General features: G+C 47.1%; 2 long non-coding RNA genes across 2 annotated transcripts; one reads left to right on the plus strand and one right to left on the minus strand.

Moving 5' to 3' along the window:
- The first annotated feature begins 444 nt into the window (after window positions 1–444).
- On the plus strand, window positions 445–18859 carry LOC139363553 (uncharacterized). Its single transcript, XR_011624197.1, has 3 exons — window positions 445–629; window positions 15287–15410; window positions 18549–18859. It is a non-coding gene; the product is annotated as an uncharacterized lncRNA (long non-coding RNA).
- A 5139-nt stretch (window positions 18860–23998) lies between these two features.
- Window positions 23999–25844, minus strand: LOC139363554 (uncharacterized). Its single transcript, XR_011624198.1, has 3 exons — window positions 25229–25844; window positions 24834–24938; window positions 23999–24235 (listed from the first exon to the last, which is right to left on the minus strand). It is a non-coding gene; the product is annotated as an uncharacterized lncRNA (long non-coding RNA).
- Between the last annotated feature and the right edge of the window lie 1499 nt (window positions 25845–27343).

A 27343-nucleotide genomic window follows, 5' to 3' on the forward strand; every position in this document is an offset into this window, starting at 1 on the left:
TCCGGACAGTGTCATGGCTGGCTCTGTGGCTCACTCCGTGTCTTCAATTATTGCTCAGCTCTTGTCTTTCCACAGACCTTCTCTGACCACCCATTTTCCTGCTGTCACTGAGCCTGCCCGTCATATTCATAGACCCCGTTTGTCACTCCTCCTCTTCTCTATTTAAGCCCTTATCACCTTTTGGCATCACGCATTTTGTTCATGATTTATTTGCACTGTCTGTGTTGGGTCTCTCTTGCTAGGATATAAGCTAGAAGAAGAAGAGACATTTGTGTCAATCACCAGTGAGTCCCAGGCACCTGCAGGCTGCGTGGAATAAAGTAGATAGTCAGCAAATATTTGTTGGAGGAGTGAATCAGTGAATGAAAAAGAGGAAACTGTTTAACAAGTGAATAAACTAGTGGAATTAGAATTTGACAAATCCCTACCCTTTATGAAGCTCCCCAGGAACAGCCCAGTTGAGAGCAGAAGTGAGAGGGAGGAGGCGTTTTCATGTTGGGATGATGCTCGACACGTTTCTTCCGTTGCTGTGGACTCCGTGAGACAAGGGCACACCTGTTGCTGCAGGAGTGACATTCCCAAAGGCCGGAAGACGGCAGTGCTTGGTGCATTGGGGGATGAGCAAGGAGGTAAGTGTGGCTGTCCTGCAGTGGCGGGGAGAACACTAAGAAACGAGGCCACGGGCTGTCAGGGTTCACATTTTGCGGAGCCACGGTGTTATGTGTTGAACTGTATCTTCCCAAAATCCGTATGTCAGAGTCCTAACCCTCAATACCTCAGAATGGGATCTTATTTGGAGATACGATCTTTACAGGGGTAATAAGATGAAAAGAAGACTATTACAAAACAAACAAACAAAAATGAGGTCATGAGGGTTGGCCCCTCATCCACTATGACTCGTGTCCTCAGAAAAAGGGGACATTTGGAGACAGGGAGAATACCACGTGAAGATGAGGGTGGACATCAGGGTGATGCCTCTAGAAGCTGAGGAATGCCAACGCTTGTCAGCAAACCACCAGAAGCCAGGCGGGAGGTGTGGAGCAGATCCCCTCTCTCAGCCTCAGAAGGAACCAGCCCTGCCATCCCCTTGATCTTGGACTTCCAGCCTCCAGAACCATGAGACAATACATAGCTGTTGTTTAAGCCACACGGTTTGTGGAACTTGGTGACAGCAGCTCTTGGAAACAAACACATATGGCAAGAAGTTTTAGATTTCCTAGGCATGAGAAGGAGCCTCTGGAGGGATTAGGCGTGTGATATTTTATTATGATTACTATTCATTTGTATTGCGGTAAAAAATGCAGAATACAAGCTTTATCATCTTCACCATTTCTCAGTGTACAGGCAGTGCAGCCGTAAATATATTCACACTGTTGCACAACCATCAGCACCATCCATCTCCAGAACATTTTCTTCTTGCAAAACTGCAACTCCGTACTTATTAAACAACTCCCTGCTACCCCTACCCCCAGCCCCTGGCAACTACCATTCTACTTTCTTTTTTTTTTTTTTTTTTTTTGAGACAGAGTCTCACGCTGTTGCCCAGGCTGGAGTGCAGTGGCGCGATCTCGGCTCACTGCAAGCTCTGCCTCCCGGGTTCCCGCCATTCTCCTGCCTCAGCCTCCTGAGTAGCTGGGACTACAGGCGCCCGCCACCGCGCCCGGCTAATTTTTTGTATTTTTAGTAGAGACGGGGTTTCACTGTGGTCTCGATCTCCTGACCTCGTGATCCGCCCGCCTCGGCCTCCCGAAGTGCTGGGATTACAGGCTTGAGCCACCGCGCCCGGCCTACCATTCTACTTTCTATAGAATGTTCTAAGTTAGAATGCTCTAGGCATCTCATGTAAGTGGAATCACACAGTATTTGTCCTTTTGTGACTGGTTTACTTCACTTGGCATCATGTCCTCAAGGTTCCTCCATGTTGTAGCATGCATCAGAATTTCCTTCCTTTTGAAGGCTGATTTTTTGAAAGATCGCTCTGACTGCAGTGGGAGAACTGGTGGGAGACAGGCAGAGTGGTTGGGCAGCCTGTCGGAGCAATTGTCACTGTCTCTCCCTCTTCCCAAAGCAGGTTGAATGTGGCAGTGCAGCTCATCACTGTCCCTGCAGCTCCTTCCACCAGCTTCCTCTCTGGCAATGGGGGACATTCACGCAGGGTGAATTCTAACTCCCTCCTCAAACCAGCACCTGCAAGTCCATCTGGAGTTTCCTAACCTGTGCCTGAGCTGCTGCAAGTCTCTGCGTTGCTGGCATGTGCCAGCTTTCTTTCCGGGGCTTGAATTGCTCACTGCCTTTAGCCTCCTGTGATGTATGTGGCCACATCCCCACGTGGCAGGTCCTCGTGGCATGAGTGTCACTGTGTCTGCAGCTCCTTGGTCCCAGTGGGACCTGGAACATGGCACTTTGTCCCCTGAGGCCCAGCTTTCCTCATTCAGGCAGTGGGCCTGTGTCAGCACTGATTCCATGTTAAAGAAGAATTTTTCCTGCTTAAGTGTAATTACGGCTTTGCTGAAACTGGTAGACTTATTAACTAAAAACAGCCTCAAGAAAACAGGACCTTGGGCATAGATGAGAGAGAAATGCGCTAACAATCCTGGGAGCAGGCTGCCTGGCAGTTTTCGACCACCACATAAGAAGAGTCTGGCTGCACCTGCAAAAGGTCACGATACGCTCACTTAGACAGCAGTGATGAACTGCCTGCCTGGGGCTGCGCATGTAGCTGCTGTTGCAAAGAATGCTTTGATCATCATTTGTGCTTCCCCTAACTTCCCTTAAAAACCACTGATCTAGAGACACAACTCCAAGAGGGGGTCTTTGAACACATGTCACTGCCTCCTCCTGGATCGCCCACTTACCAATTGTGCTAACTTTCTCTGATGGGAGCTTTTGTCTCTTGAGTTTTGGCTTTCAAGTGATATGTAGCCCAGATGTGAGTTCAGCCATGGGTCCCTCCTCCTAGCTGGTGTCTTGTGAAGTTTTTTTTTTTTTTTTTTTTTAAATGGAGTCTTGCTGTGTCACCAAGTTGGAGTGCAGTGGCACGATTTCGGCTCACTGCAACCTCCGCCTCCTGAGTTCAAGTGATTCCCCTGCCTCAGCCTCCCAAGTAGCTGGGGTTACAGGCACACGCCATCATATCTGGCTAATTTTTGTATTTTAGTAGAGACAGGGGTTCACCATGTTGGCCAGGATGGTCTTGATCTCCTGACCTCATGATCCGTCTGCTTCAGCCTCCCAAATTGCTGGGATTACAGGCGTGAGCCACCGCTCCCGGCCTTGGAAAGTTTTTATCTAGTGTCTGGCATATTCCAGTCCCTCAATAAAAGCAAACAGTGACTATCGCTGTTAATATTGTTCTCTGTATATTGTGCCTGGATATCAGAAGGTGAGGCCATTATGTGTGTTCCTACAGTGGAGTCACATGGATGGTGAGTAGAGATGACAGTCAAGAGGGATGTCCAGTGAGGGCTTCTCTCTCTCATTCTATGGGGTGAGGAGTCATTGTGGAAGGAGCCCTGGAGGTGCTTGAACTTCCTCATGTTAGTGATCATGGCTGTCACTCAGCTGCTGTCTAAAATGATCAGTAGGATCAGCCTGAAACCTGCAAGGGCTGAGAAGTCATCTTTGAATTTAGAAACGAAGAAGGGTTAGCGATGGTGGAGGACCTCGAAGTCAGGACTGGGGAGAGTGCATGGGGGTAGACGCTGGGGAGGATGAGTGGACTGCCCAGTGACTGCAACAGGAAAAGAGAACATGGGGACCCGGTCGGGGCCAAGAAGAGGACCTTGAATGGAGCAGCGGACTCGAGTGGCAGCTGCGGGAGGCTTCTAGGTGCCAGGGCCTTTCTGGCTCCTGTGCTCAGCTTTCTGCTCAAGTACAGTCAGGACTGCCTGGGGTGCCTGGGCCACTCCCAGCAAAGCTGAACTCCTCGGCCTCTCAGCCCCTCAGCTTAACCCCTGTGGCATCTGAGTGACCCACGTATCTCCAGCCTCCTCCAGTCCTATCCAGGCCCCTCTTTCCCTGTTGACTGGCCACCATCAGCTGAGGGTGACTCCCACACGAGCAGGCACAGGCTAACGCGGTCAGAGGTCACAGTAAAGAATAAAGCATTTCACAAATGCGAGGAATGAGGCCGGGTGCGGTGGCTCATGTCTGTAATCCCAGCACTTTGGGAAGTGAGGTGGGTAGATCCCTTGAGCCCAGAAGTTTGAGGCCAGTCTGGGCAACATGGGGAGACTCAGTCTCTACAAAAATATACAAAAATTAGCCAGGTGCAGTGGTGTGTGCCTGTAGTCCCAGCTACTACAGAGGCTGTGGTGGGAAGATCGCTTGAACCCAGGAGGTCAAGGCTGTGGTCAGCCAAGATTGCACCACTGCACTGCCGCCTTGGTGACAGAATGAGACTGTCTCAAGAAAAAAAAAATGGGAGAAATGGTTATTGGGATAATATATTTTCAATTCTGTCTACTATCAGTCTGCATCCTAAGACTTCAACCTCATCATGCCCATTTAGATGACACCAGGCAAAGATCATCAACGCTCATCAAATATCAAGGGACGTATTTTGACACGCATGAGCCCATTTCATCTTCGGAACAGTGCTACATGTTGACTATTGTTACCTCCATTTGGCAAATGAGACAAAACGAGGTTCCGAAGTGTTTTGTGAAATGTCCAAGGGCATGGACTAAAGTAAATCAAAGAATGTGTATGTTGGCACCACCATCTGCCCAGCTTCAAAGCGTGGCCTGAATCCACATCACTGTCAGGGTGACCAGCCATCCTGGTTTGCCTGGGACAGTTCCATCTTCAGCACTGAAAGATCTGTGTCCTGGGAAACCCCTCAGTCCCATGCAGGCTGGGATGGTTGGTCACCCTAACAGTGTGCTGTTTCCAGGCTGATGACGGGAGGTGAAGGGGTGCGGAAGAGTCTATGAAGTTCAATGCACAGTGAAAAGTACTGAGGCTCAGCAGGGTGCGGGGGTCACCCCTGTAATCCCAGCACTTTGGGAGGCTGAGGCAGGCAGATTATGAGGTCAGGAGTTTGAGACTAGCCTGGCCAACATGATGAAACCTCATCTCTACTAAAAATACAAAAATTAGCTGGGCCTGGTGGTGTGCACCTGTAATCCCAGCTACTTGAAAGGTTGAGGCAGGATAATTGCTTGAACTCAGGAGGCGGAGGTCACAGTGAGCCGAGATTGCACCGCTGCACTCCAGCCTGGGCAACAGAGCAAGACTGTCTCAAAAAAAAAAAAGAAAGAAAAGAAAGAAAAAAAGAAAAGAAAAGTATTGAAGCGCTAAAGGAATACATGGCTCAGGTATTAACAGTGTATTCTCTAGTGGGCTCTAGAGACAACAAGCAGAAGGAATTAGAGAAATGTGTTTCCGGACTCCAGGCAACCAGACTGCTGTCTAAAGATACGGAGGGAAATAAGCAGCTCCCACAAAAGAACGAGGCAAAGAAATGATAAGACTGTCCATGGCCTGATACTTGGCACACCAACAAGTCTCAAATGTTTTTGTTCTGAGGTGAGTCGCATGAGCACTGGGATGCCCTGGATGGTTATGACAGGAGAATTCTCTCATCCTGAGAGAATATAGATACCTCTTAAATAGAAACAGGATGTACAAGTATAGCAATGCTCCTTTTTTCTCCAAGATGCTCACGATTTGTGCATAGTCAAAGCTCCCGAAAATATGCTGTTCCTCAAACCTTCCTTATCTATAACCAAATTTTGGTCTGGTCTCAGCAGGGTTATGTAGCATTTGAGATCAAATACGCATGCCAGCAACCCCAGGCTGGAGGCCAATGTGGAGACCTCCCTGGCCCCCATGGCCTTGCCTCTGGTGCACAGGTTGGTGAGCAGAAAGGATGCCTGGACACTGTGGGACCACGGGCATGTAGAACATGAGGAATCTGGCCTCATAGAAGGTATCAGAGAGGTTTCCAGCTGCAAAAGTGACAGAAAAGCTGACCACAACTGGGAAGCAGCCCGGGACACAGTGGGAGGCAGTGACTGGCCACTCACTGCACTCCAGGCTGACGTGTCCAGGCTCAGATAAGGACCTGCATCTGGGAAGAGAGTTCACTAGCCACCCCCATAGAGCATCACATGGACCAGGAAGCAGGTGAAAATGCAGGAGTTAGAAGCTCTAGGTGCTATGAGCTATCTGATGCTCCTCCCTGGCCTTACGGTTTTACAGGCCAGAACCACTGTGATCATCTTCTGGCATAGTGGAAACGGCTCCCGGGAATACGATTCCAAGGGTGGATGGTCTGGAGAGGCAGGTCGCTGTGATAGGACTGTCAGAGGTGTCTGAGCCAGAGCAACTCCATATTGAATAGGGGCTGGGTAAAATAAGGCTGAGGCCTACTGGGCTGCATTCCCAGACGGTTAGGTGTTCTAAGCCACAGGATGAGATAGGAGGTCGGCTCGAGATACAGGTCAGAAAGACCTTGTTGATAAAACAGGCTGCAGTAAAGAAGCCACTAAAACCCACCAAAACCAAGATGGCGATACGAGTGGCCTCTGGGCGTCCTCGCTGCTACACTCCCACCAGCCTCATAATGCCATGGCAACATCAGGAAGTTACCCTATACCCTAGATTGTCTAAAAAGGGGAGGCACGAATAATGCACCCCGTGTTTAGCATATAATCCAGAAATAACCATAAAAATAGGCAACCAACAGCCCTTGGGGCTGCTCTGCCTGTTAGAGTAGCCATTCTTTTAATTCCTTTACTTTATTTTTTTTTTGAGACAGAGTCTCGCTCTGCCGCCCAGGCTGGAGTGCAGTGGCGCGATCTCGGCTCACTGCAAGCTCCCCCTCCCGAGTTCACGCCATTCTCCTGCCTCAGCCTCCTGAGTAGCTGGGACTACAGGCGCCGCCATCACGCCCGGCTAATTTTTTGTATTTTTAGTAGAGACGAGGTTTCACCGTGTTAGCCAGGATGGTCTCGATCTCCTGACCTCGAGATCCACCCACCTCGGCCTCCCGAAGTGCTGGGATTCCAGGCATGAGCCACCGCTCCTGGCCTAATTCCTTTACTTTCTTAATAACCTTGCTTTCACTTTACTGTGTGGATTCACTTCAAAATCTTTCTTTTTTTTTTTTTTTTTTTTTTTGAGACGGAGTCTCGCTCTGCCCCCCAGGCTGGAGTGCAGTGGCCGGATCTCAGCTCACTGCAGGCTCCGCCTCCCGGGTTCACGCAATTCTCCTGCCTCAGCCTCCCCAGTAGCTGGGACTACAGGCGCCCGCCACCTCGCCCGGCTAGTTTTTTGTATTTTTTAGTAGAGACGGGGTTTCACCATGTCAGCCAGGATGGTCTCGATCTCCTGACCTCGTGATCCGCCCGCCTCGGCCTCCCAAAGTGCTGGGATTACAGGCTTGAGCCACCGCGCCCGGCCTCAAATTCTTTCTTGTGTGAGATCTAAGAACCCTCTCTTCGGGTCTGGATTGGGACCCGTTTCAGGTAACAGGACTGTCAGTGAAGAGCAGGGAGCAGAAGATACAAAGGGAATGAGGTGAGGAGAATGTATTTAGGTTGGTGCAAGTCGTTGCAGTCTTGCCATTAAAAGCAATGGCACCGATCTAATAGCTGAGAGACCAGCTGTGGGCTTTGACAATGGGAGTGTCTCAATGCTTCACGAAGACCCTCTGAACCAGGGCTATGAGGAGAGAGAAGGACAGAGCTGCACAGGCTAGATCTTCCCAAGGGTTCTAAGTCCAGGAAGGCGGTGGCCGTGGGGAGGTGGCAATCCCCTGGCCTGCGGTGCCGGACACTTCTCATATCTCCCCAAACCTGGAAAGGACAACAGGGACGAGTTCAGAAATAGTATCTGGAGTCTGGGCACAGGGGCTCACACCTGTAATCCCAGCACTGTGAGGGGCCGAGGCAGGCAGATCACCTGAGGTCAGAAGTTTGAGACCAGCCTGGCCAACTTGGGGAAACTCCATCTCTATTAATAATACAAAAATTACCTGGGTGTAGGCGGATGCCTGTAATCCCAGCTACTTGGGAGGCTGAGGCAGGAAACTCACTTAATTCTCCACCCACCCAGGAGGCGGAGGTTGCAGTGAGCCAAGATTGTGCCACTGCACTCCAGCCTGAGCAACAGAGTGAGACTCTGTCTCAAAAAAAAAAAAAGGAAAAAGAAATAGTGTTTGGACCGTAGGTAAAGCAGCCCAACTTACACCGAGTGTCTGCTCAGCTCTTCCTAATGCCTGCTGTTCCCTGTTTCCTCCTCTGGGCCTACAACCCACTTCTGTGGGCTCGTGCCCTTGAATCCTAGTCTGCCTGTAACTCGTCCCTTCAGACCAAAGACATCTATTTCTTTTTATCTTTATTTACAGAAATATGATTTGATTATTTTGGATTTCTCTTCTTTAAACGTCTCGGCCTCTATGTAAAGTTACAGAAATCAATCTAATACAGCCAGTGCGCTGAGCTTTTAGGTTAAGTATCTTACCAAATACTCGTGGGAAGCCTGTGAAGGAGGCCTCAGGTGTCCCAATTCACAGATAAGAAGGCTGGGGCTCTAAAAAATGAAGGACCTCGCCAGTCCAGCCAATGGCTACCCTTTGCTGTTAGAAGAAAGGTCCCGGGCCCTAAGATGCCCAGAGGATCCAAAATGAACCGGCCTGTCCAGCCTCACCCTATGCTTTTTCTCTTCTCCCTCTCTGTCCCAGCCTCGGGGTCTTCTTCCAGTTGCTCAGACAGCAGCGTGTCCTTCCCTCTGCCTGGAATGCTCCACCCCAACCCATCCTTCATCCCATAACCCACGCTCTCCCCATTTTCAATGCGGCTTCTTCCCAGAAGCCTCCTAAAGGGCCTGATCAGGTGCCCTGGGCCAAATCCTCAACACCCACCATCCTACTCTCTTTCTCACCCTTAGCACCAGGTTTTGACTAGATAGGTATTTTATTCATGTTTGCCTCCATGCCCCCGGGAGAAAAAAGTCCACGCAAGCAGGAATTATGCCTTTTTTCCCTCACTGTATTTTCCCTAGCACTGAGCACAACGCCTGGCCTGCTAGTACGTAATAATTATGATGTAAGTAATGAAGGGGTGAATGGATGAATTCTGTAGTCGGAAATGGCTTTTATTTCCAATTTTGACATTTAATGTACAAGTGAACTCACACAAGGAACATTTTGGTTCTAAAGTTCAGTTTTATTATCTGAAATGGGGATCATAATACTGACCGTATAACATCAGCACGAGTAGTGTATGTGACGGTGCATGTGGAAGACCCAGCAGAAGCTTTGGCAGGTATTAAACACGAGCAGCTGGCGGCCACCATCGTTGTACACCCATCATCATCTCCACCGTGACCGTCGTCACAAAGGCTGCCTGCAGATGGGTGCGGTGGCTCCCGCCTCTAATCCTGGCACTTTGGGAGGCCAAGGCAGGTGGATCACGAGGTCAGGAGTTCAAGATCATCCTGACCAACATGGTGAAACCCCATCTCTACTAAAAATACAAAAATTAGCCGGGCGTGGTGTGCACGCCTGTAATCCCAGCTACTCAGGAGGCTGAGGCAGGAGAATTGCTTGAACCCAGGAGGTGGAGGTTGCAGTAAGCCGAGATCGTGCCACTGCACTCCAGCCTGGGTGACAGAGCGAGACTCTGTCTCAAAAACAAACAAACAAACAAACAACAAACAAACAAAATCAAAGGCTTCCCTGTGATTCACCAATCAGGTCCAGCTCTCTCCCTGTCCTGGCTGAATTCCGGATCCAGTGCCTTCCCGAGTCTTCTGCCGAGCAGATCCTTTTCCACCTGAAATTCATCAGTCTCAGTTTGTGTTAATCTGACAACCTCAAATCACCTGTCCTGAAGATCACATTAATTAGGCACCAGCCGCATTTTCCCTCTGTGCACACAGAACCAGGAGGATGACACGGACTCCCTAGAGCTTCCCTCCCTTGCCAGGCTGCCCACTGGAGGAGCCGAGAGTCAGGCATAGGCTTGGCCTCATAAAAATGAAACAATAGGGGGAGTTGGTCTTTGATATGCCAGGCTCTGGGGTTGGGTGCGGGGCATTTTCTCAGCATTGCTAGTCATGATCCCACCTTCGGTTCCCAGGTGAACAGTACCCCAAATTCTCTTCCTGTTCCCACATCCAAACCTGCTCTCGAGTCTCCTGTTTCACTTGAAGTCCTCCTGATTCTGTGACAACCTACAGGGACACTTTCACAAGAGTTTTATAAACTCTGTAGTGAACAGATGGACGTTCAGACAGACAGATGCTTGGACCCACTGACATTCATGAAGACAGGCAGGGGGACATTAGGACAGAAGAACATACATTCAGATAGACAAATGTTTGGAGAGATGAACAGACATTTTCATAAACTGATATTCCAACAGATGGGTGTGCCAGCATGAAGATGTTCAGACTTAAGGATGGTCAGACACGTGGATGGGTACTCGTACAAACACATTCAGACAGATGGATGCTATGACAGATGGGAATTCCAACACACAGAAATTCCAACACATGCACATTCAGACACATGGATGCCCAGACGGACAGACAGATGTTCAGACAGACAGGTGTTTAGGTGGATGGACAGAGTTGCAGACAGATAGACATACAGAGAGACAGACACTGGAACATATAGAAAGTCGACTTGTCAGACAGACATTCCCACGTACGAGCATCTGACACGCAGGATATCTTCTGTAGACACGCCTATCTGCTGGAATGGCCTATCTGCCCAAATGTCCATTTTCCTCACTGTCCTGTCACCATGTCTGTCTGTCAGAATGCATATCATCTGTCTGAACCTCAGTCTACAGGAGCAAGCATTTGAACGTTCGTCTGTCAGAACTGCTGTACACTGGCACACCCTTCCCCCAAAACACCTGTTAGTCTGAATATCTGTCCACCTGCGGACCTTCAGAGGGATCCAGTCTGTCTATCAGATACTCAGCCTCTCTGCCTGAACAACCATCTTTGTGAATGTCTGTCCCTATGTCCACAAGTCCTTCAGTCTGAATGTCCGTCTGTTCATTTGTCTGAATGTTGTTCCGTCTGAACAGCCATCTGTCTGTCCGGGCATCGGGACATCTGTCCAAATATCTGTCTCTCTGTGCATCTGGCCATGTATCTGAATGTCCAGCCCTCTGACACTCTGTCTGTCTGATGCCCATCATTCTGAACACCCCTCCATCCTCCAATAACGTCTGAATTTCTGTTTGTCAGAACATCCACCTGTGAGAACATGTGTGTGTCTGAACATCTTTGTGACTGAGCAAACATCTGTTTGAGCATCCACCTCTCTGAATGTTTCCTCCTGTCCATCCATCCACCATCTGTCCATTTGAATGTCTTCCCAGAATGCCTGTCTGCCAAAACACCCACCTGCCAGAATGTCTGTTCACGTGTCTGAATGTCCATCAGTCGGTATGCCCATCTGCCACAACATCTGTGTGTGTGAATCCACCTGTCCAAAGGTCTGTCTGTCCAAATGTCCATCTGTCTGAATGTCTGCCCATCTGTCTGAAAGCGATCTGTCTAAGTGTCTGTTGGCCTGCCCAAACGATCTCCTGTCTGAATGTCCATCTGTCCAAATATCTATCTGTTTAAGCATCTATTGGCCAATGTGTCCATCAGTATGAAGATCTAGCCAATCATCTGTGTGTCTGAATTTCTGTGTGTGAAAACACCCATCTGTAGGAACATCTGTCCGTCTGAAAGTCTCTTCTTTGGCAACACCCATTTGCATCTTTCTGAACATGAATCTGTTGGAATATCCGTAAGTTGGAAAGTTCATCTCTGACCAGCTGTGTGTCACAACGCCTGTCTGTCAGAATGCTCATTTGACAGTTTGAATGTCTGTCCATCTGTTTTAACGTCCATCTGTTGGAATGTCCATCTGTATGAACCTCTGTCCATCTGTCTAAATGTCAGTCCATCCAAACATCTGTATGAACATCTTCTGTTGGAACTTCTTGTGTGTCACAATGCCAATCTGCTGGAACGTCTGTCTGTCTAAACTTCTGTCCATCAGTTAGAACATCTGTCTCTGAATGGAACATCTGTCCGTGTGTCTAATCATCTGAGTGTCTGAATATGCATATTTCTGATTCATGTGTCTGAACGCCTGTCTGTCAGAATGCCTGTCCATCTGTTGGAACGCACTTGTCTGTTTATTTTTTATTTTTTTGAGACGGAGTCTCACTCTGTCGCCCAGGCTGGAGTGCAATGGCACGATCTCAGGATGCACTTGTGTGAATATCTGTGTGTCTCTCTGAATGTCTATGTGTCTGAACATCCATCTGTCAGTACGCCCATCTGCAGGAAAGTCTGCTGAGGGAGGCATGTCTCAGTGGGGCCGTGTTTGAGGAGCACAGCACTCCTCAGTGCTCCGTGGCCCTGCAGCTCGTTTGTTTACTATTCTGGGACGGAGGGCTATCTCCCTTCTCTCACACCTCTGGCTGCTGCAGGATTTCCATTTTTGCCATAGTGTAGGGGTATATGGCCACAAGGTGGTAATACGTACTTTTTAGATTTAAGACCTGTTTTAATTTTTGTATGAATCGTCAGGATTCTGTTTTACTGGTTTCCTTATATCACTTAAACAAGCTGACCACTGGCCAACAGTTCTGGCTGCCAGATCAGTTTGGAGCGTGTCGTTATTGGAACACAAAGCCATACCTCACACTGGTCTAAAGTGGGCGAAAGCACCCTGAGTTAGTGCAGGAGGGAGCAGGCCTTCCTCAGAACGGAGGGTGCACACACCACGCCCACATGCTGCTCTTATCGAATGTTTCCCGGCAGACACACAAGTGATTAGGCACCAAAAGAGCCAACAAAAATTGCCTCTGTTGAAAGGGCATGGTTTACAGTTCCCAGATTCCTTTTTTTTTTCAGAGACAAAGTCTCACTCTGTTGCCCAGGCTGGAGTGCAGGGGTGCTATCTCAGCTCACTGCAACCTCCGCCTCCTGGGTTCAAGCAAGTCTCCTGCCTCAGCCTACCAAATAGCTGGGACTGCAGGTGCGCACCACCATACTCAGCTAATTTTTGTATTTTCAGTAGAGATAGGGTTTCACCATGTTGGCCAGGCTGGTATTGAGCTCCTGACCTCAGATGATCCACCCACCTCAGCCTCCCAAAGTGCTGGGATTACAGGTGTAAGCCACTGCGCCTGACCAACAGTTCCCAGATTGTTAAACCAACAAGAGTGTGACAGGCTTGTAGCTGTCGTCCGTTTCTTCCTGCTCACCTTTCTCATGGAAGGACTTTCAAAAGAAACTGCGAGGTGTTTGTGTGTGTTTATCTTTTGGAAGAACAGAAGTACAGGAAATATATAAATTGAAATGGTTTCTAAACTAGTTTTTTTTAAAGCTATATTTTAGCATAAGACACAGTATTAGATTGAAGAGATCCTCTACATAACACTTTGTTTAGTATAAACAGAAATTAATCTGTTCATGGTCCTAAATTGGGCTCAGAATTTCTGTTAGTGAGAAACCTATCAGTTTATACTTTCCCATATGCCATTTTTGAAGGATTCTACCCTAGTAAACTAAAATTTTACAGTTCATGAATAATACTTTTAAGCCTCCTTTCAGTGAAGAAAGCTATTACTTTAGCTGTAGTAATCAAAACAGTATGGTACTAGCCTAAAAACAGACACCTAGACCAATGGAGCCAAGTAGAGAAGCCAGGAATAACCCAATTCCCCATACACACGGTCAACTTACCTTCAACAAGGTACCAAGAAAACAAAACAGGGGAAGGATGGTCTCTTTAATAAATGATGTGGAAAATCGGATATCCACAGGCAAAAGAACGAGACTGAACTCCTTTCTTACATCACACACAAAAATCAACTAAACATATATGAAGGATTTAAACCTAAGACCTAAAACTGTGAAACTTCTAGAAGAAAACATAGAGGAAAAGCTCCTTGACATTGGTCTTGGCGATGATTGTTTGGACATGACAACAAAAGCACAGACAACAAAAATAAAAATAAACAAGTGGGATTATACTAAACTAAAAAGTCTGCAGAGCAAAGGAAACCATTGAAAAGACAACCTACAGAATGGGAGAAACTACCTGCAACCCACATTCCTGATGGAAGGTTCACATCCGCAACATACAAGGAACTCAAACAGCTCAATAGCAAGAAGCCGCCAAAGAACCCAAGTTAAAAAGGGGTACTGGCTGGGTGTGGTGTCTCACATCTGTAATCCCAGCACTTTGAGAGGTCGAGGCAGGCAGATCATTTGAGGTCAGGAGTTCAAGACCAGCCTGACCAACATGGTGAAAGCCCATCTCTACTAAAAACACAAAAATAAGCCAGGCGTGGTGGCACATGCCTGTAACCCCAGCTACTGGGGAGGCTGAGGCAGGAGAATCGCTGGAACCCGGGACGTGGAGGTTGCCGTGAGCCGAGATTGGGTCATTGCACTCCAGCGTGGGTGACAAGAGCAAGACTCCGTCTCAAAAATAATAATAATAATAATAATGAGAGATCACCTCATTGTGAGGATGGCTATTATATTAAAAACAAAACAGCCAGGCTCGGTGGCTCACCGGCACTTTGGGAGGCTGAGGCGGATGATCACCTGAGGTCAGGAGTTCGAGACCAGCCTGACCAACAATGGAGAAACCCCATCTCTACTGAAAATACAAAATTAGCTGGGTGTGGTAGTGCACGCCTGTAATCCCAGCTACTCGGGAGGCTGAGGCAGGATAATCGCTTGAATCCAGGAGGTGGAGGTTGCGGTGAGCCGAGATCGCACCACTGCACTCCAGCCTGGGCAACAAGAGCAAAACTCTGTCTCAAAAAAAAAAAAGACTGGGTGCAGTGGCTCACGCATGTAATCCCGGCACTTTGGGAGGCCGAGGCGGGTGGATCAGGAGGTCAGGAGATCGAGACGATCCTGGCTAACACGGTGAAACCCCGTTTCTACTAAAAAAAAAAAAAAATTAGCTGGTCGTGGTGGCGGGCCCCTGTAGTCCCAGCTACTCAGGAGACTGAGGCAGGAGAATGGCGTGAACCCGGGAGGCAGAGCTTGCAGTGAGCCGAGATTGCGCCACTGCACTCCAGCCTGGGTGACAGAGCGAGACTCCGTTTCAAAAAAAAAAAGATAAGTGTTGGCGAATATGTGGGAAAACAGAAACACTAATACACTATTGCTGTGAATATTGGTGTGACGTAAATTGGTACAGCTATTATGGAAAACGGTGTGGAGGTTACTCAAACAATTAAAAATAGAACTATCATATGATCCAGCAATCCTACTTTTGGGTATTTATCCAAAGGAACGGAAATCAGGATCTCGAAGAGACATCTGCCCTCCTGCGCTCACTGCAGCGTTGTTCACAATAGCCAGGATATGGAAACAACCGACGTGTCCATCGATGGAGGAATGGATGAAGAAACGTGGTATGTACATGCAATGGAATGGGGTTCAGTCATAAAACACAGAAGGACATTCTGCCACTTGTGACAATTTGGCTAAGCCTGGCGGACATCATGCTAACTGAAATAGGCCACATACGGAAAGATGAATACTGCCTGGTTTCAGTGTGATGAGGAATCTAAAATGGTTGAACTCATGGAAGTGGAGAGCAGGATGGTGGTTGCCAAGGGCTGGAGGAGGGGAAATGTAAAGTGATGGTCAAAGGTACAAAATTTTAGTTACGCAAGATAAATAAATTCTAGAGATCTCCTACAGCATAGTGCCTATAGCTAACAATACTGTCTTGGATACTTAAAATTTGCTAAGAGGGCAGATCTTCTGTTAAGTGCTCTTACCACAAAATAATAGTAATAATAATAAAGGGGGTAGGAGGAAGCTTGGAAAAGTGATGGGCATGTATATGGCCTTGGTGGTGGTGATGGTTTCACAGGGGTATACGTATTCCTAAATTCATCCAGCTGGATACATTAAATATGCACGGTTCTTTATATGTCAATCATACCTCAATGAAGTGGTCTTAAAGGAACAAATACTTTTTGTACTGTCTGTACAATAATAAAAGGGAAAGTCTTATTCTTTTCATAATTATGTGGCTCTTGGGAAAGACACAGTAAGCAAGTGTACCCTGCATGGCTGAGAAGCTGAGTGAAGTGTGATTTACTTTTATTTATTTATTTTTTCTAAGATGGAGTCTTACTCTGTTGCCCAGGCTGGAGTGCAGTGGCACAATCTTGGCTCACTGCAACCTCCGCCTTCCGGGTTCAAGCTATTCTTTTGCCTCAGCCTCCTGAGTAGCTAGGATTACAGATGCATGACACCACGCCCAGCTAATTTTTTGTGTTTGTAGTAGAGACGGAGTTTCACCATGTTGGCCAGGCTGGTCTCGAACTCCTGACCTCAAGTGATCCACCCACCTCAGCCTCCCAAAGTGTTGGGGGTTACAGGTGTGAGCCACCCACCTCAGCCTCCCAAAGTGCTAGGATTACAGGTGTGAACCACTGCTGGTTAGAAGTGTGATTTATGTGTGTGATTTAGTTCCATTGTTCTGTAACCCATTCATTCACTCATGTCTTGCACCCACTTTCATAAAATGAGTTTAATAATTTGTAACAAGTGTCCTAAGGCTGAGTATCGGCTTCTATAGAACTCATTTCCTTTAAGTACCTTGCAAAAGAATAGATGGAATTTGTAAGGCTTTTATGACTCTAAATTAGAGATGTTCAAGGACTTATTGTATTCCCTAATGGCACATTTTTGAAAAAAAGTTTGTTTTGTTTGCTTGCAAACATTACTCTTATAGTAGCCTCAAATTAATGTGCATTGCTTTGTATATGAAAAACTTCCCATGAAAACACTAAAATGCCATCATGACAATACAGAGGCCCTTACAATTACCTCTTACTTCAATGGTATTCATGCTGATGATTCATTAACATCAGCATTAATGCTATTCTCTCTGTAAAGCTCTTATTTTCATATACTCTGTTCCCAGAGATTCATCACTGTTAGCAAACAACTTTGCCAACAATAATAATAAATAAGACTAGTGGGGCTGCCAAAAAGGGCAGAAGATTTATGAGACTGGGACGCCATGGGACGTAGAGCATGATGTCAACAGACACAGAAGATGAACTTTATTTATGACGTACAAATCAAAAGGGATGGTTGTAGAAAGCAGGAATTACGACTGACGTCCCCAGAAGTTTCCCATGTGTACAAAGGGCTTGGATGAAGCCCAGCAAGTGGAGTGAGGACTCTGCCAGGCACCGGACGCTCCCTTTGACTCTTGTTGGAGTTTTGATTTATTTCCTCCCCCGCTATCTCCCCTCCATCCACCCCCGTGACTGTTCTCAAGGATGACTGTGTTCACCCACTCACCAAATGCAACTAAATGGCACAGTCAAAACACCGATTAACAAGATGTTTGAACATATCTCATCTTTAAGCTGACCAATACCAATCAGGGTACCTGGGGAAGAGTAGATGGTCACAAATCTGTTCATCCACTCACCGAATGCAACTAAATGGCACATGTGTGTGGTGGACACATGTACATGAGGATACATATGTGCAAGTCTGTTACATCTGCATGTGTGTATTACTCCAGTGAGATATACTTTTGTCAAAAATGTCATTACCAGGGGCACAGGGATGCCCTCTAGGACCTTGCTACTAAAATTGTGACCCTTGAACCCGGAGCAGCAGCAGCACCACCACCTAGGAGCTTTCCATTTTTTAATTTTTTTGCTTTTTAAAAGTTTTTGGTAGAAACAGAGTCTCAGTATGTTGCTGAGGCCAGTCTCAGACTCCTGGGCCCAAAGTGCTCAGATGATGAGTGTGAGCCACTGCACCCTCTGCCTTTGGAGCTTTTTAGAATGCAGACTCTCAGGCCCCAACCCATACCTACTGAGCCAGAACCTGTATTAACAGGATCCCTTATGATTCATGTGCAGATTAAGTATTGATCTAGAACAATGTCTTTCAAAGAGCTTATTAGTGACTCATGAAAGCGTTTAGCCTGTTGTGATCAGCACTTAAAAGAAAGACAGAGAGAAGGAAATGAAAGAGGAGATAGAGAGGAGAATCAAAGCAAATCAAGAGGTGAGTACACGTTGCACACAGAAAGGATCCATAATGCTTCACGGACGTGTGGTTTCCAAGGTCACCATAGCAGAAGAGGAGAAAAGGAGGCCACACACTAGCTCTTTATTGCCCCAACCTGAAAGTGATGCACCCACAGGCCATTGGCCAGAACTAGTCATGTGGTTTCAGCCTCACTGCAAGGAGAGCTGGGAAATAGAGGCACTCATGGACATTTGGTGAATGCTAACGTCTCTTCCACAGCCTGCGTGCTGTTTCACCCCCTTGAACTAGAACGGAGGTTCCATGAAAGTCTGGGCTTTGTCTGTGAGGCCTGCTGTGGGATCATTAGCCAGGAAAGTAGTGCCTGGCACAGTCTGCCCTCATTATATGTTTAGTGAATGAATAAGTGTATATTTCCCATTAATTGAGCTAGATGTGGAGATTACAAAATCAAATCTGATGTGGTTCCTGTTTTCAATGAGCTCTCAGGATTCTTCTCTCTTTCCCTCATGTTTTAGGGGAAAACTGGTCTCTCTCCTCTTCAAAAGCTCCACTTGCCACCTGTGCCTCCCCTGAGAATGTTCTCTGGCCCTGTCTCCATCAACTGTCACTGTCTCCCTGACGACCCCTCTTCCTCTCCACTGACAGGTTACCTCCTCTTGCTCTCCAAGCAGCCTCACATCTTCTCAAACCTGAAATAACCTCTCAGCATTGCTTCCCCTTCATCACTTTGCAACTCCCAATCACCCTCAACATACCATACCCGGGCTCCTGGCCTCATCACTCTGTACTTGATTAAAAATGCCTCCTCAAAGCTACCAGTGACTTCCTAATTTTTTAAACAGCTTCACTGAGCCTTATGTTTCATATACCATACACTTCACTAATGTGAAGTTCACAATTCGATGGTCTCTAGCATGTTTCTATCACCACAAAAAGGAACCCCACACCCTTTAGCTTTCACTCCCCATACTCCCATCCTCTTCCCCTGGCCCTAAACAACCGCTAATCCACTTCCTTGGATTTGAATGGAATCATACCCTGTATGGCCTTTTGTGACTGCCTTCATTCACTTAGCATAATGTTTTCAGAGTCCGTCCATGCTGTGGCATGTGTCAGCACTTCATTCCTTTTCATGGCTGAATAATATTCCACTGTGTGGAAAGACCACAGTTTGTTTATCCATTCTTCCACTGATGGACATTTGGATTGTTACACTTTTGGACTGTAATGAATAGTGCTGTTATGAACATTCATGTATACGTTTTTTGTGAACACATGTTTTCAATTCTCTTGGGTACATACCCAGGAGTGGAATTGCTGGGTCATATGGTAATAGTTTAATCATTTGAGCAACTGCCAGACTTTTCTAAAGTGGCTGCACCACTTTACATTCTTCTCATCCATGTGTGGAGGGTCTGATTTCGCTCCTTTTCTTTTTTGAGACGGAGTCTCGCTCTGTGGCCCAGGCTGGAGTGCAGTGGCACGATCTTGGCTCACTGCAAGCTCTGCCTCCCAGGTTCACGCCATTCTGCTGTCTCAGCCTCCCGAGTAGCTGGGACTACAGGCGCCGCCACCTCGCCCGGCTAATTTTTTTGTGTATTTTTAGTAGAGACGGGGTTTCACTGTGTTAGCCAGGATAGTCTCCATCTCCCGACCTCGTGATCCGCTCGCCTCGGCCTCCCAAAGTGGTGGGATTACAGGCGTGAGCCACCGTGCCCGGCCTAATTTCACTACATTTTGCCAGTGCTTGATATTATCTAATTTTCATTCTAACCGTTCTAGTAGGGAAGGGAAAATTGTAGCTCATTGTGGTTTAAATTTGCATTTCCCTGATAACTAGGGACTTTCTAAATTTTTTTTTTTTTTAAGTAGAGATGGCATCTCACTCTGTCACCCAGACTGGAGTGCAGTGGCACAGTAACAGCTCACTGCAGCCTCGACCTCCTGAGCTCAAGTGATCCTTCCATTTCAGCCTCCTGAGTAGCTGGGACTACAGGCATGCACACCCATACTGAGCTAATGGACTTCCTAATTTTTTAAATCACTCTCTTCTTATTTCCTAGCCAACATGTTCTTTCTTTAGCTTTTCACACCACTCTTGCTGCAATTCAGTTCCCTCCCTTATACAGCTCCTGAGGTCTGCTCCTCTCCAGCATTCCCTTCCTGACTTTCTGGCCTCCTTCACGGGCTCTTATTCCCACCCCACAAGTTCTGTTGCTCCCAGGGCTTCGTCCTCAGCCCTGTTCTTGCTCTACTGTGCCCCTGCTAACCCTGTTCAACCCTGTGCCTCTCACCAGCACCCACATGGAAGACTCTTGAATGTATATACTTCCCAGGTCTCAGTCCCCGTTCCCCTTCACATGATCCTTAATAGAAACCCAATGAAAGGTTCAATCCCATCAATAAAGTGTCTATGACTAAGATGCCCAGAAAATATTGTATACTATAATTAGTAATAATGATTCCTTCTTTCAAGTATCAGTTAAAAATAAGTAGATGGGCCAGGCACGGTGGCTCATGCCTGAAATCCCAGCACTTTGGGAGGCCAAGGCAGGAGGATCACTTGAGGTCAGCAGTTCGAGACCAGCCTGACCAACATGGTGAAACGTCGTCTCTACTAAAAATACAAAAATTAGCTGGGCATGGTGGCAGGTGCCTGTAATCCCAGTTACTGGGGAGGGTGAGGCAGAAGAATTGCTTGAACCCAGGAGGCAGAGGGTGCAGTGAGCTGAGACCATTGCACTCCAGCTGGGTGACAAGAGCAAAAACTCCATCTCAATAAATAAATAAATTAATTAATTAAATAAGAAATAAGTAGATGGCTTGAGCCTAGAATCCCAGGTACCTGGGAGACTGGAGCGAGAGGGTTGCTTGAGGACAGAAGTTCAAGATCAGCTTGGTCAACATAGTGAGACCCTCTCTCTACGAAAACTTTTTTTAAAAAAATTAGCCCAGCATGGTGGCACATACCTGTAGTCTCAGCTACACAGGAGGCTGAGGCAGGAGGTTTGCTTGAGCCCAGGAATTTGAGACTGTAATGAGCTGTGATCACGCCAATACACTCCACCCTGGGAGACAGAGTGAGATCCCATCTCTGGAAAACATTAAAAGGTGGATGGACACTAGTAAATATTGAAAGAAATTCCCAGGGAAAAAGCATTGTATTACAGCATATTGTTTTCTCAGGTTCTTTATGGTATAAGGAGGCAATTCATATTCTAGGCCAGGGGCGAGTAAATTCATGCTTAAAGAGCCAGAGACTAAATATTTTAGGCTTTGCTGGCCACAAAGTCTCTATCATAACTAATCAATTCCACTTTTGTAATACAAAAGCAACAGACCATGTACAAGTGAATATGCATGACTATATATTTTTATCTTTTTTACTTTGTACAAATTTTCAATATAGGTAGGGTTGCCCAGGCTGGTCTCAAACTCCTGGGCCCAAGTAATCCTTCCACTTTGGCCTCCCAAAGTGCTGGGATTACAGATGTGAGCCACTGTGCCCAGCCATCATGACTATATTCTAATAAAACTTTAAAAACATCTTGCCAGCCACTAGGCAGCACGTTATGGATCCCTGATGTAGCCATCGCACCTGTGCTATACCCATGGGAGGAGGGCAAAGAACAGAAATGTACACCCTCTCCATTTAGGAACATTTCTACTTACTTGTTATTCCCTGGAACTAGTTACAAGGCCTTACCAATCTGCAAGAGTCAGAAACATACAATCTTTAGGCTAAGTGACTAGCAGCAGCTAACTATTGGGTAGGAGAACTACTGCTAAGGAAGAAGGGGAGATTAGACATTAGGACGTTAGAAGTCTCCATACCAGTTAGCTAATTTTACAAGAGTGTGTATAACACCCCCAAACTCAGTTGCCCACAGCAAGCCTTTACTTCTCACTCACGCATCTGCAGTCTGGCTGCGTTTGGCTGATCTCGGAGAGGCCCAGCTTGGTTTGAGTCCAAGCTGGGGTTTGGGTCTACGCTGCCTTCATGAGTCTCTCCTCCTCCCTGCACCAGTATGTATCCAAGGCATATTCTGGTTGAAGTGAAAGGCAGGAGTGTAAGAGGGGCAAGGGAAGCACGCAGAACACATTAAGGCTTAGGCAGCGGCCCATCGTCACTCCTACCTACATTTAACTGGCCAAGTGACATGGCTGAGGCCTATACCAACAGAGCAGGGCATTATCCTCTTCCCACAGATGTTGTCAGAGAAGGAGTGAATATTTGGTGAACAATAATGTCATCCACCATACTCTTCCTCAACTAACAAAGGTGATTAAACATACTTACATCCACAGGATAACACTGGTGTTTTCCTGAACCCCTACGGTGTGCATGCACACAACATAAGCGCACATGCACACACACACACACACACACAAACAATAACAGAAAGCGGAAGATGACATATTCTAAAATTTAAGAATATTAGATTACCATCACAACACTCCTCTGTAGCTCCTGAATAACTAGTAATACTTTTCCTAGATTTATTTTACATTGAAATAAAGTGAGAATAGGTACCTTTATTAAATAATTAAAGCTGCTTATGTTGATTTAGTTTCTTTTTTTTTCTTTTTTTTTTTTTGAGATGGAGTTTCACTCTTGTTGCCCAAGCTGGAGTGCAGTGGCATAATCTCAGCTCACTGCAACCTCTGCCTCCAGGGTTCAAGTGATTCTCCTGCCTCAGCCTCCCGAGTAGCTGGGATTACAGGCATACGCTACCACACCTGACTAATTTTGTATTTTCAATAGAGACGGGGTTTCTCCATTTTGGTCACACTGGTCTCGAACTCCCGACGTTAGGCGATGCGCCCACCTCGGCCTCCCAAAGCGCTGGGATTACAGGCATGAGCCATCACGCCCAGCCCGATTTAGTTTCTTTTCTTAAGTCTCTCCAGTCACTTTTCCCTAGGCTTGAGGATTGGCATAGCAGGACAGAAGTTACGAGAACAACGCAGGCCCTGAAGAGAGAGCTCCTCGCCTTCAAGCCGTGGGGCACGTAAGGACATGGAGACGAGGACCAGAGGCAACAGAATTCTTGGCTGAATTTCTTAAGTAAAAAGCACTTCTTATTTAGGGAAAACAAGACGAAGGCGCACAATGCCACTTCATATCAAGGGTGGTGATGGAGCAGGGCCCACCCTGCACTAGATCCAGCCACATGTTCTAATTGGAAGCCTGTGCCCCACAGTAGCAGACGTTTCCCAGCTCTTCCAACCACATTCCCCACGAACTACTCTCTACCCTACAGGAAGGAGAACAGAAAGGACGGGAAGTGAGCTATTGGCTATCAGACCACTACGGCAGCTGCAACCTGGTTGAGGAGATCAGAAAGACCTACGTGATCACCATCCAGCTAGAAAATGCTTGGTAGAGCAGGAGCCACCAAGCTCCCTTTCACTGAGCTTCCTCCACTCTCCCCCTGAAATATCCTCTTCCTACCTCTCAGATTGCCACCCTTTCCCCATATGTGTCTGACAGCCTAAGTTTCCTGTGACTCAGCTCACAACATGACACTACCCCCGCCCTCCTTCTCAGCTACTTAAAAAGGCAAAGATTTTAACAAAGAGGCAGGTGGGAAAATATGCATCAATCCCAGTTGTAAGGATGAAGAAGCAAGCCAATGCTCCCATCACCCTTGCAATATCATGCATTACCACGATCCCTTCCCCTTCACTCACCATCACACACACACACACACACACACACACACACACACACACACACACTCTGGGGAGGGGCTGCAGCCACTACCCCCTTGTCGCTCCCCAAAGGACCCACCAACCACCCCTGTCTTAGGCTCTGGCACACTGTCACTCCTACCCACATTTCCGATTTTAGGTACATCATCACAGCTGCTCTCAGTGAACAAGTTCATGTACACACACGTCTCCATCTCCTCCTGTCTGGGAGTAAAGCTCTCTAGGGATCCTTCTGCTCATCTGTGTGCCTTATAACTGACCCCCAGGGTCGCTGTTCCAAATGTACTATGCCCCCAAATAGTAAACATGTTCTCTTCCCTGCTCTCACCTTTTCTCCCAGCAAGTCACCTCTGGTAACCTTCCTGATGTTAAGAGATGTTGTCCCTATTCCATCGTCATGTCTCCAGTGCAGAAAAGGGCTTTCCAGGTCACCTTTGATGACCCCCAGACAGCCACCTGGTGGGCCTCCTTGAACCGAGGAGTTCGCCTGCCGCAGCATGAAGGGGAATAAAAGAGTGAGGTGTGATTGGTGGGCTGCAGGTTTCCCAAGTGTGACTCAACTAATCCCCAAACCTAAATTATAGGCTGGTGTGCAGAGCCTTCACCACAAAGGCCCTTGGCAAATATTTAGACTGGTTTTAAATAATCAAAGAACTGTTTATAGGAAGGCATAATAATTATATATATGTTCTCAGGATGAGTGGATAGCTGCTAGATTTTCTTTCTTTTTTTAGATTAAGATATATAATACATATACAAAAGAGAAAATTAAAATATATGGTAGAACGCAGGGCTCAACAAACTTCTTCTGTAACTAGCTAGATAATAAATATTCTCATCTTTGGCGGGCCATACAATGCCATAACTGTTCCATTCTGCCACTGTAGTGGGAAAGCAGCTATAGATGATAGGTAAGTGAATGGGTATGGCTGTTCTCCAGTAAGACTTCATTTACAAAAACAGTCAGCAGGCCAGATTTGGCCTGTGTGGCCATAGCTTTCCCATAGTGTCTTAGTCCATTTGTGATGCTATAAGAAAATACCACAGACTTGGTAATTTACAAATAATAGAAATTTATTTCTCACCATTCTAGAGGTTGGAAAGTCCAAGATCAAAGTACTGGCAGGTTGGGTCTGTATGGTGTGGGCCTGGTCTCTGCTTTCAAGATGGCGGCATGGACACTGTTTTCTCTGGAAGTGAGAAAAGCTGCATCTTCACATGACACAACAGGTAGAAGGGGTGAACTCATCCCCTGAAGCCCTTTTATAAGGCACTAATCTATTCATGAGAGCACAGCCCTCATGGCCTAATCACCTCCTAAAGGTTCCACCTCTTCATACTGTTGTACTGGGGATTAAGTTTCAACACAAACTTTGAAGGAAACAAAAACTTTCAAACCATAGCACATAGAGTTGAAAACTCAAAAAGCAAATACGAAATCAATCACTAAGTCAAGAAAGAGAATATGGCAAGTACTCACAGGACTTAGACATAAGAATAGTAGAATTCCAGAGAAGGTTGGATGCTCAACTCCAGTAGGTTTGCTATGCCAAAGTCAGGATCCTAATTGGGAACGAATAGGAGCCTGATACTTGAAATAGGGATATCCGTGTTGATGCGCTAAAAAATTTTGCATTCTCAGATTGCTCTGAACCTCCTGGGTCTGCAGAAGTGGCCCGTTCTTCCCTGTTAAAAGTCAGTGCTGCTTCCATGCTTGAAGATGTAAAGAAGATCCGGAGGCTTCTCCTTTAAAGAAAGCATGCACCCTTCTCAAGATCAATCCCTTCTTCCCCAATCCCAAGACCAGTAACTAGGGTCAAGGTACACTGTAATCTGGCCAGGCAAGTGCTGGGCGTCTTAAGGGAAGGAAAGAACCATAGGCAAAGGAACTGCAGGACCTTGGCAACAAATACTTGCCGGACAGTTCTGCAGATGGCCTTGGACCAACCCAGTTCTCTCCTCTTTCTTACTTGCAGTTCTCAAGAAAAACCATAGAATGTGCTGGGAACACAACAACGTGAGATAAGGAGAAACTGGCTGGAAAGGCCTGGGCTCTGTTCCAGTTCCCCCTGCCCCAGAAACAGGATGTCCTTCGTGTCTTATTCCAGTGAGTCACGTTGCCCTGGGGCATAAATCCCAGGATGTACTTTCTTTCATGGCCATTTGGCTGCAGTCCAAGTGGAGCATACACACAGCCAGACTCCAATCCAACCTCAGGCGGCTTTCCTGAGCCCTGGGGATTAGCTTCCAACAAATTCCAGGCTTCCATTGTCCCTTGCTGCCTATGAGTAAGAAATAAACCTTCTTCATGTAATTTATATGTGGGTGTTCTGTCTCACCAGATTCAGACAGTGCGGTAACTAGAGCACAGTCAACAGTGAACCTGCTTCATAGCACTGGCAGGAGCTGAAAGAGGAAACATGGGCTGGATCGCAAAGGTGCTCATCAAGGGCTGTGCAACAGAAGCCTGGGGAGGGCGAGTTTATTGATACAGGAGCACTCTGCTGTGACACAGGACTAACACCTGGGCAAGGCCCTTGGGAGACAAAGCTAATGTGCTGCTAGAGATGAAGCCTGGGGAAAGTGCCACTTACCCTGCATGAAGTGCAAATGCTGGAAGTGCTGTGGGAAATGGCAGACGAGGGGAACATAAGAACCAGAAGGAGATACACTAGAGGGGATGTGCTCTACAAGGCCAGAAAACTCACCAGCTGACTCTGCCTTGTGAGAGGGCCTAGAGGAGGCTCCATCCTCCAAGGAGATAAGGAAAGTGCTGACGAGAGGGTCACCAGCATCACCGAGAAGCTCAGTGGGGCCCATCCTCTAAGGCCAGCCATGACCATAGGAAAAGCCACTCAGGATTGAGACCCAGAGCAGGAAATGGCAAGAGAGCAGATTTCAGCTTTGGCGTACACAGCCTTGTCACTTGGGCTACAAAGTCTGGAAGACCCTGCAGTATTAGAGAGATCTGTGATGGGGCAAAAACACCATGACGAGAATCTGTGCTTTGTTTCCCCACAATTCCACACTCTGTGGGTGGAGAGGTCTTAGGTCTCAGAGGGACAATGCAGAAAGACACAGAAAAAGTCCCACTAAACTTTAAGCTACAGCTGACCTGTTGCCCTTATTTGGGTGCCTTGTGCCAAGAGATTAGAAGGCAAGAAAAAGAGTCAGAATCCTGCTGGAGGTGACCAACCCTGATGATTAGGAGGAGGCGGGACTGCTGTTACATCATGGGGACACCGAAGATAAGTGAGACACTGAGCGACCAATTCAGGTGATCTTGGTACCCTCTTTCCCAGTCTTTTTTTTTTTTTTTTTTTTTTTTGAGACAGAGTCTCGACCTGTTGCCCAGGCTGGAGTGCAATGGGGCGATTTCAACTCACTGCAACCTCCACCTCCTAAATTCAAGCGATTCTTCTGCCTCAGCCTCCCGAGTAGCTGGGATTACAGGTGCATGCCACAACACCCAGCTAATTTTTTGTATCTTTAGTAAAGACAGGATTTCACCATGTTGGCCAGGCTCGTCTTGAACTCCTGAGCTCATGATCTGCCTGCCCTGGCCTCCCAAAGTGCTGGGATTACAGCCGTGAGC

This window comes from Macaca nemestrina, chromosome 6 (genome assembly GCF_043159975.1).
Source record: "Macaca nemestrina isolate mMacNem1 chromosome 6, mMacNem.hap1, whole genome shotgun sequence".
Classification (NCBI taxonomy): domain Eukaryota; kingdom Metazoa; phylum Chordata; class Mammalia; order Primates; family Cercopithecidae; genus Macaca; species Macaca nemestrina.